Raw genomic sequence first — 11,364 nt, forward strand, 5'->3', positions numbered from 1 at the left:
GGTCTCAATTTAGGATCCAACTTACAATTCTTACCCCAACCTTGAATGACCTTATCTTTCACTGTTTGTAGAAGTTCATCCTTCATGTTCTCCTCATCCCACGTATCCTTAGATAAACCAGGGGTATCAGTAAAGATAGTAGCTACACACAAGTCATTCCAAGGGTCAGGATCGACCTCTTTGAGGGGCAAAGGAAGCCTACTGAGGAAATCTGCAATGACATTTTTAGCCCCAGGAACATATTGCACATCATACACAAAATTCTGAATTCCCATGGACATTCTTGCAATCCTCGCAGAAGCTTTGGATAAACCCTCCGTGGTGAGCAATTTTGTTAGTGGTTTGTGGTCTGATCTCAGTAGAAACTTCTTACCCCAAATGAACTTCCTAAAGTGTTCCATGGCCCATACACAAGCTAGAGTCTCTCGCTCTATTACTGAATACTTGGCCTCAGCAGGAGACAACGAGCGGGATGCGAAAGCAATGACCACTTCAGCGCCTTTTTCTGAGATCTGAGATAAAACACCACCCAAACCTGTTCCACTGGCATCAGTTGTGACAATATTTTCTGCATGAGGATCAAAACCCTGCAATGCAGGTGCATTCGCTATTGCATATTTGATGCCATGAAAAGCCTTCTGACAGCCCTCATTCCAAAGAAAAGGAACCTTGTTATGATTCAATTAGCCGCTGATTCTGGTTCACCTTTCACAATTGTGTCTTGTGTCACAGCATGTTTGGAAGAGTAAATTTGTCAACAGCATTGGAGAATGGTTGGAACCAAATGACATTGCAGCTGAAGGTTATACTGGTAAAAGCATAGAAATGTTGGGATATAGAACTTTGATCTTCCGCTTTAAGGAAAGACAGTGTACTGGTAAATTGTACATTTCCGAGGAAGGACCATCAGTTTTGGGATGGACGGACCAGAAGATGTTAGACAAAATTCTTAATCCCAATAGCAAGGAGCAGGTTCTGGTTTCCTGTGAAAGTGTAGACACTAAAAAGTGGGTTTTACAGGAGTTTCCTGAAGTATTTGAAAGTCGCATGGGTAAATTAAAAGGTTTCACTCATCAAATTCGCTTGAAGGAGGGGGCTTGTCCTAAAGTTCATAAGGCTAGGAAGCCTACTGAGGAAATCTGCAATGACATTTTTAGCCCCAGGAACATATTGCACATCATACACAAAATCCTGAAACTTCTTAGGTGTGACAACACGTCTTCCCCCCCCTAGTGGATTTGTTAACAGCCTCACCATCCGAAACAACCTGAGGACTGTCATGATGATAAACACCACTAGCAAGTTTGTCATCTCCCACACTAGTAGAAAAAGAATCCACCAAAACACCACCAAGAGCAGGGTGAGGATCAAGCGGATAGGAAGTTCATTTGGGGTAAGAAGTTTCTACTGAGATCAGACCACAAACCACTAACAAAATTGCTCACCACGGAGGGTTTATCCAAAGCTTCTGCGAGGATTGCAAGAATGTCCATGAGAATTCAGGATTTTGTGTACGATGTGCAATATGTTCCTGGGGCTAAAAATGTCATTGCAGATGGCTTCCTTTGCCCCTCAAAGAGGTCGATCCTGACCCTTGGAATGACTTGTGTGTAGCTACTATCTTTACTGATACCCCTGGTTTATCTAAGGATAAGTGGGATGAGGAGAACATGAAGGATGAACTTCTACAAACAGTGAAAGATAAGGTCATTCAAGGTTGGGGTAAGGATTGTAAGTTGGATCCTAAATTGAGACCTTTTTGGGAGGTCCGTGACGAGTTAAGTGTGGATGGTGCATTTTTGTGTAGAGCTGGGAAAATTGTACCTCCTTTTGGCATTAGAGACAGGGTGGTGGTTTTGGGTCATGAGGGACATCAATGTATTTCTTGCACCAAGAGGAACATTAACATTTTGTACTGGGGGCCCAGAATCGATTTGGATATTGAAAGACATGTTCGTGACTGTATCTTGTGTGAGAGTGCAGACAAGTCACTAAAGGCTCTTAATCCGCCTTTGTCTTCGTTAGGTTGTCCAAATTTACCTTGGGAGCATGTTGCATTGGACATAATGGGTCCTGTGGTTTGGCAAGATGGCATTTCCAAGTACATTTTGGTTCTGGTGGATTTATTTTCAAGGTGGATTGAAGTTGAGGTAGTCACTAGTGTTAATACACAGGTGGTCATCGATTTTTTTGGATAAATGTTTTCTTAGGGAAGGCTTTCCTGTTTCAATTTTAACCGATAATGGTGTGCAGTTTAAGTCTGAACTTATGAGAAAATTGTTGTGTTACACAGGGATTGAACAGAGGTTTACAGCCTTGTACCATCCTAGAGGGAATTCTGTTGTGGAAAGAATGAACAGAGTTTTGAAAGGACTTCTGCAATTGGCAAAGAAGGGAAATAGAAATTGGGATGATGAGCTTAACAAATTGATTTGGTCATATAGGGTCACTGTTCATGATACAGTTGGAGAGAGCCCTTTTGGATTGATGAGAGGTAGATTTCCTCATTGTAGGTTAAATCCAGGTTGGATTGGCCGGAGTGAGAAGTATGAATGGGATCCTGATCATGTTAAACAAGCCATCATTAAGTCTCAAGATAAGAATAAATTGTACTTTGACACGAAACATGGTACTAGAGAGGTGAGTGTCAAAGTGGGACAATGTGTTAGGGTCAAGTCCAGTAGGAAATCTGGGAAATTAGAGTCTAAGGTTTCTAACCCAAGGGTCATTACCAAGATTATGAAGAACACAGTTGAATTAGATGATGGTACCATACATCATTTAAATCGTATTGCTTTGTCTGGTAATTCTGGCGTGGTAGAGAAGAGTTTGTGTGCTAAGGAAAGAAACTATTGGTGGTTAGAAGTTTTGCCAAATTTGGAGAAAGGGGATGAGTCTGGACTTTCTGTTGTGAGTCAAAGGCAAGATCTAATTCCTTTGGAGGGTGGAGTTTCTGTAGAGAGTCAAAGGCAAGATATAATTCCTTTGGAGGGTCCGCTTGATCCTCACCCTGCTCTTGGTGGTGTTTTGGTGGATTCTTTTTCTACTAGTGTGGGAGATGACAAACTTGCTAGTGGTGTTTTTCATCATGATAGTCCTCAGGTTGTTTCGGATGGTGAGGCTGTTAACAAATCCACTAGGGGAGGAAGACGTGTTGTCACACCTAAGAAGTTTCAGGATTTTGTCCGTTTCTGATCTTTGTGTATTTATTTTAGGTACTGTTTTTAAATATTGTTAAAGAAAGGGGATGTGTAGTAATGTCATATTCCTTTATGGAATATGTTGTGTGAACACTGTATATGTAATTATAGAATGCACATGTAGAACCTTGTATATGTCATCACTTGTTCTGTTCTACTGTAGAATGTTATCATTCAATTGGTAATGCAGTCAGCTCCACTTGAGCTGCTTGTTTCCTTCGTTCCTGCAAATTACTTAATTCAATTAAACTGGAATATCTACTCATCTTGACTACATCTATTTCTTCAAGATACTACAGTCAACTACATTTCCAGGCCCACTGACTCTCAAAAATGTTTCAATTAACAATCGCAACTACCATCACTGTCCACCATTAAAGTCACTTCCTGCCTGTTTACCTCTCTTCTTCTCCATTACAGGTTAAGCCTAGACTGTGTGCTTAGTACTTAATACTACCCTGGACGAAGATATGTGAAACACAGACACCGGTCCTAGGATGCTTGTTTCAGTCCAGGGGGACCTGGCTTGGCAGTTCCGGCTGGACTGTTCTCGTGAGGTGCAGGGTCAAGGCTGATTTGCATATGGCTGGATCTAAACTGCAATGGCTTTGGGAGCAAAGAAACGATGGATTTAGGCCCAGATCTCTGTACTCGGACGAATGTTTGACTTTGTGCTGCATACTGTCCACCAATTGTTCTTTTTGCGTTTGTCAACCCGAGTGGGATGGGTTTGCCCAGACATGGGTCCCGTGCTCTCCAGGCGCCTGGACCTAGCCTGGCTGATGAGGTGAAGCTCAGAAACCGGTCCCAGGGTGCTTGTTTCTAGTCCAGGGAGGGCCGGACAGGCAGTTCGGCTTGCAGGATGCTTGTTTACAGTCCAGGGAGGGCCTGGCCTGGCCTGGCAGATCAGCTGGACTGTTCCCAAGGGGAGCTTGGTCAAAGAGTGATTAGCATATGGCTGGGTCTAAATTGGAATGGGATTCAAAAAGCATTATTACTTGGTACGGACACAGAGAGGAGAGGTGGCCATCACCTTTCACTTCATGAAATAGAATCTGCAACCCTTCCTCGTTCACAGATGGTGAAACCAGTTTTCTTTCGTAATTGTTTGCCACCAGCTCCCCTCTCCCTCCATCGCCTCTTCCCGGGGATCTGTTTTCACAGTTGTGGACTGTGATATATATTGGAATCATGTGGTTTTGCTGTAAAATGATTTCATTTTTGATGTACACTTTCACAGATGATGGCCTCTAAGTCTGAAATGCACGTGTAAGCACTTCATGTTGAAGGTTTGTCCTCTTCTTCAAAGATGATCAGATCTTTTACGTAAGGTCAAGACGGATTCTCACTTGACCTGGGGTCCTAAAAATCATTGAACAAACTGTTGTTGGAGTTTATCTAATGCAAATGCATTGCCACTGAAGGTTTTCAGCTCTTCCAGTCTATCGACCATCACCTTCTGTTGCACTTCCTGTGACTGGATCACTGAAGGAAACTCAGCCTTGGCACAGCCAGCTAGATCACCATCTACGGCACTAATGCAGCGCTAAATTACCTTTATTCCCGCATTGTGTTCGTCAATATGACTGCCTCTACGTCTCTAATTTTAACAGGGCACAACTTCCACCCACCTCCCTCTTTGACTCAGATGCTGTTTCAAAGCTCAGATACCCAGCAGCATTAGAGAGGCACAGCGGGATGGCAACCCTCACACCTCCAGCCCTTGATGACCTGTTAAGAGGTGCTCGAAGGTGACTGAGCGGGAGGAGCTGTGGCTTCAGGAAGGGGGGAGGGGGCATCCATTCAGATGCAAACAGCCCTGAATGTGTGTCATGGCAATGCAATTTAGAGGGGCCTCACCCATTCCGTTTCTGCACAGGGCCCCAAACATCCTAGACTCGGCCAGATTACACCAAGACAGCACGTAATTCTCTTCACAGCACAGAGCTTAATTACTGTCACTAAATTGTAAGCAAACCTTGGTTCTTCAAACATGCAGCCTATAATGTAATAAAATTAAGAAATGGCACAATCGCACCCACACTGATTAACAAAGCATGGAGGACAATCAGTTCTCTTAGAGTATCACCTGTAAGTACTGTACATCACAGTGGGGGATGGCATTTTGGACAGAGAGCCTGTCTTCTTGTTGTCTTGTGCAGAAGGGGGCGAGGAGCCCAAGATGATACGAGAATACTGCATGCCGACCCCGGGGTCCACCTTGGTGGATCCTGTTACCCCCTACCCCCCGCCTGTGATGGCTCCTGTTCTGCCCTAGGTGGCTTCTGTCCCAGTCCTGCAATGTCTCCTGCACCGAGGGTGAAGTTCCTCATGGGCCTCTTCTCAAAAGGGCTCAGCTCAAATTAATATGGAAAGGTAGGCAAGTAAGTAAGTGAAAGGATGGGTGGATGACTGGATGAATTAGTGAAAGGGTGAATGGATGATTGAATAGATGGATAATGAGAGAGGATGGATTGATGAGTGAGGTGAAGGATGGATGAGAGAAAATGTAAATAGCTGGATGTATAGGTGGAAGGGTAGCTGGATGGGTAAAAGGGTGGATGGAAGAGTGAAAGGATGGATGAGGGGAAAGATGGATGAGTGAAAGGGTAGATGGATGAGTGGAAGGATAGATGGATTAGGGGATGGATGGGTGGGTGAGGGGAAGGATGGATGATGGCTGAAAGGATGAATGGATGAGGGGAAGAATGGGTGGATGAGGGGAAGGATGGAAGGATGATGAGGGGAAGGATGGATGGATGATAAGTGGGTGGGTAGAAGGATGGATGGATGATGAGGGGAAGGATGGATGATGAGTGGGTGGGTAGAAAGATGGATGATGAGGGGAAGGATAGATGATGAGGGGATGGATGGCTGATGAGGGGAAGGATGGATGGATGATAAGTGGGTGGGTTGAAGGATGGATGGATGGATGATGAGGGGAAGGATGGATGATGGGTGGGTGAAAGGATGGATGGATGGGTGGGTGAAAGGATGGATGGATGATGAGGGGAAGGATGGATGGAGGATGAGGGGATGGATAGATGATGAGGGGGTGGGTGAAAGGATGGATGGATGATGAGGGGAAGGATGGATCGATGATGAGGGGATGGATAGATGATGAGGGGGTGGGTGAAAGGATGGATGGATGGATGATGAGGGGAAGGATGGATGATGGGTGGGTGGGTGGATGGAGAGTGGGTGGGTGAAAGGATGGATGATGAGTGGGTGGGTGAAAGGATGGATGGATGATGAGTGGGTGGGTGAAAGGATGGATGGATGGATGATGGGTGGGTGGGTGAAAGGATGGATGGATGAGTTGGTCGGTGGATGGTGGGTGAAAGGATGGATGAGTGGATTGGATGGTGGGTGGGTGATAGGATGGATGAGTGGGTGGGTGGATGGTGGGTGGGTGGGTGGGTGGATGGATGGTGGGTGGGTGGATAAGTGAAATGATGGATGGATTGATGGATTGATAAGTGCAAGGGTGAATGAATGGACGTATGAGTGAAGGGGTGGATGTAAGGATGGATGAGTGAGTGAAAGGGAGGGTAGATGGACAAAAGGATGAATAGATGTGTGAAGGAGTGAAATGATAGATGGATAAGTGATATGGTCAATGGATGGTTCACGAGTGGATGAGTAGATGGATGGATGGGTGGGTGGATAGATGGATGGAAGGAAGGATGGCTAAGTGAAAGGGTCGATGGAGAGAGAAAGGAAGGATGGATGGATGGATGGATGACTAAAAGAGTGGATGGGTGGAAGGATTAGTAAGTGAAAGGATAGCTGGATTGGTGAAAGGGTTAATGGCTGGATGGATGATTGAATGAATGGATGGGATGAAGATTGGATGGATAAGTGTACAGATGGATAGGGTGAATGGGTGGGTGGGTGGATGGATAATGGATGGATGAGTGAAAGGATGGATGAAGGGATGGCTGAAGGGAAGGATGAGTGAAAGGATAGATGGAAGGATACATGATGGATAAGTTTGCAAATGGTTGAATATGTTTGGAAATGGCTGGGCTTACTTATATACTATTGCGCGACCTCTGATGTGTCTGTAAAACTTACCAATTGTCCTGAAGTTATGTCCTGAATTTTGAACTCATGTCCTGAATTTGTGTCCTGAATTTTTACACTCACCGTCCTGAATTTGCACCAATGCCAGTTGGTCACCCCCTAAGGACAAGGAATAATTTGGGAATGCTTCCATCGTGTCTGCTTTGCCAAGCCACAACGAGGATGTACACCTGTTAACTTCAGTTTCCCTTGGGAGGAAGGTGGTGTCTCCCATCGTTGTTAAGGTGGGCAGTACCGAACCCCTGCACAGCCTATAAGGGCCCAGTGGAAGAGGGAACACGCTAACTGTCCAACACTTTCAAGGGGATAGGCATTCAGCATGTTCCTTTGGGCTTTGGCCATATAGCTAGCAGTAGCAGCTCCAATGACGATTTAGGGCAGCCTGCTATCTGGGAATATACGCTACACACTCAGCGAAGAGGTAAACACCTAAGGTTGATTGCAAACTTGCATACATTTCTCATTTTTAGAAAACACTGCTTCACTCGTCAGGAAGGACGGTCTTGGTGAAAATGGTAGACCAGCTCCACTGTCTCTTCCTGTTATAGGGCTGTAGCGTGTGAACCCCAGCTCTACATTCAGGAATTTAATTATGTACTAAAATAATGTATTTTTTTATCTAACCATTTCAAGAATCAAGTGTAACAACGTGTATGGGACGTATGTCGTTCACCAACCCACCATCCCAAAAGCCTTGCTTACCCCAGAAATGTAAATGCTCCTACTGCTCACCATAGCCTTTATTTATTTTAATGTGATTGGCCACCAAGGAAATGATGAATTTGATCTCTCAAATTCATTACGTTACACTGTGAGCCATAAATGTGTCCAATTTACTTCCAAAATCAAATACCATTTTCGCCAATTCACTGGTGCTCTAGTTTACCTCTCTTGATAACCTTGCGATGCAGCGTGGATTCAAGTGTAATCTTGCACAGGGGAGATGGTCAAGAGCACATCGGCCCCTATACAGGGTCCTGTTCAGGAAGAATGATCACAGGTGAATTTTAAATAAACACATTTTTTCTCAGACAGGCTAAACTGCATTCCTTTCCTAGCTTCTCCTAAATAGCAGGGTACAGCTTGAATTTCACCCCACCCAACCTCCAGTCACCGAGTTCAAATTACGACAGGCATTAATTTTCATGGAAGTTGGGGATTCCTGAAAGATCTCAAAGATACAGTTTAAAGGAGGTTCTTTTTACGCCCCCCCGCCCCTCCGCACTCCCTGTTTTTTTTCCTTGTGCAACACTGTACTTATAATTTTCCTGGTTCTCAATTATACCAAAGGGTTCATGGTATCAGGTGCACACTCCATTAACATTATGCGGTCTACTGCACAGAAGCAGAGTCCCTCTCAGGACTTTAAAGGAGGTAGGTGATGACCACTGGCACGCTGTGAGCTCCAGGTACCACTGGTCATAAAGAGAGTGGACAGTAGACCAAGCAGGAGTGTGCAGTTCTTGCAGTGCAGCTCCCCTTAAACTGCTGCACCTTTTGCATAATGAGAAAGATGGGTAAGGGAAATGCATTGTTCGCACCACCCACTCCCAGTAGGCATCTGGAACCACCACAAAGGCACATTTAAATATACATATCTCGGGGGCGTGGCTTGCAGCCGAGTGGAATGGTCGCGCTCTAAAGCAGCTCCTCGGCCCTCGCTGCTTGTCGAGCGTAGATCCTGTGCCTGTGCCCTTGTTTTGCTCTAGACTCAGAGACATTGCTCTGCTGACCACCTGGGCTCCCCCATTCTGTCCCCGCCGACTTGCCTCCGGAGCCCGGCTCTCATTCGGCCCAAAATGGCGGCCGCGATCAGGGGCCGATTTGCGGCAAACTCCGGAGCCGCTGCAGGAGTTTAGCTGCCACCGATCCATCTGCCCAGCCCAATCGAGGCTTGGGGGGGCGATTTTCTGCCAATCCAGCCTGTTCTCTACCTGGCTGGCCCCACGTGAGGCTCAAAAACTAACCAAATCCGGGCCCTCCCTGACGCCCGCGGCCATCTCCACACGAGTCCCCGGCTTTGAGCCTACTGCCGGGGACCGCCTACCGGCTAATTGAAAGACAGGATCCTGCCTGGAAGAGCCGCGGCCTACTGACCTGGTGTGCCGCCTGACTACGCTATCTCCCACCGCCTAGACGTGCTGCTGCTGCCACAAGGGAGATTAGCAAGACTAACAGGGACCGCACAGCAAACATTGACCCGAGGGGAGTTGGGCCCTAAATTGGGGTTGCGGAGTGCGGCGCTTAACATTCATCCTCCAAGGCCTGGTTGTGTGATATCTGCGCCCGCTCCAGCATCTGGTGCCTGTTGGGGTTCGAGTGGCTCTCACCTTGGGGTTTCCTGCCCTCTCTGGGTCGGAGGTGCCGACTGGCCGCTGTACCCCGGCGCCGCCTGCCTGCTACTTTGGGCCTACCCTTGGACTCCATCAGGGGCCCATCTTACCTTCATACCGACGGACGCTTCGGCTGGACCGCCCCCTGCAGATCAAGGGCGCCTTGCGCGGAGAGTTGGCCCCTGGGTGGCCCCCCTCACTCCTCCTGGCCGGACAGGTCGAATCTCCCCCGGATGTGCTGAAAGCTGCAGAGTGTGACCCACACACCGTAAAATCGTGAGTGGAGCTCCCGCTTCCCCCCCCTTCATGAGTCGGTCGCTTTGCTTCACCTCTCCCGGCCCCACGGGGTCCCTAGACTTTCTGGAGGTACTATCCCAGCTGGTGTGGGACTGCCCACATCTCCGAGGCCGCCGAAGGTCCCACCCCGAATGCACGCTCATCGGCCCTCCGCCATTACGACATATCTCACGAACCAGACTCCGTGATGGCCTCCAGTAAATGAAATAGGACATCCAACCAGCGACAGATCAACAAACTATTGTGGGGCTCTAAAGGAGAGCCTAAAGATGCTGGCCCCGATTCCGTATCTAAAAGTGCGACCCCTCCTCCTGCATCGAAGCCCCCCACTCTAGAGCACGTGATGGAGGCTATCGCTGGGGTCCGTTCCTCGTTAGAGACCCGTATCGACTCTATGAACATTGAAGTTACACTCCTACGTGCGGACCTTCGTAAAATGGACACTAAAGTGAAAGACATGGAACTCAAAACCACGGCGCTTATTGATGATACCTCCACCCTCCAGCAACAAGTGGCTCAACTCCAAAAACAGCAGTTGCAAATGGGGGCGCTCCTTGACAACTATGAAGGGTGCACGAGACGCAACAACCTCCGCATCCTAGGAGTCCCGGAGCATTTGGAGGAGCCGGCTACAGATCTCTTTGTGGAGAAATTAATACTGCAACATCTCCAACCGAAGCAGCTCTCCAACTATTTCTCCATTGAGCGGGCACACAGAGTCCCCGGGGGCAGGCCGAAGCCGGGCGCTCCCCCCCACCTTATCATTCCCCGTGTATTTAACTTTCGCGACCGGGATGTCATCCTTCAGACGGCACGCGCGAGACCGCCGCTACGAATAGACAATGCCCAGATCACAATCTTCCCTGACTACACGATGAAGGTCCAGGCTCGTCGGCGCAGTTTTCTTGAGGTAAAGAGGGCACTCCAAGCTCAATCCATCAAATATTCCATGCTGTTTCCCGCTAAGCTGCGCGTTGAATCGGATGGCAAGACTTGGTTCTTTGAATCCCCTGCTGAGGTGTGGGACTGGCTTGAGGGGTGGCGTCAGCCCTCTACCACTCAAAATGGTTGCAGATCGGCGGACCAATCCGGTCCAGAAATACTACCAGAAAGCCAGGATTTATTCACGGAAACTGAACACGGTGACCAGTGATGCTTTCGATCGACTAGACTCACTCCATGGGTCAACCCAAATGAAGCGTCCTATACTTCATGACCAGCCACTTCACTTAGAGTGATCCTACCTCGGGCCTTTTTGGCCTCAATGCTGGGATAAGCTCAGGTCCTGTTTTACTGTGGTGCTAGGAGACAGTCACGCCGGTCATTGTTGACTTCAGTCGCATTGGACAACGCCTCAGCAACGTCGGAATACAAGGAAAAGCTTTGGACTGGATAATCTCGTTCCTCGCCGGAAGAACCCAGAGAGTCCGCCTTCCCCCTTATAGATC

Source organism: Lissotriton vulgaris, chromosome 2_1 (assembly GCF_964263255.1).
Source record: "Lissotriton vulgaris chromosome 2_1, aLisVul1.2, whole genome shotgun sequence".
NCBI lineage: Eukaryota > Metazoa > Chordata > Amphibia > Caudata > Salamandridae > Lissotriton > Lissotriton vulgaris.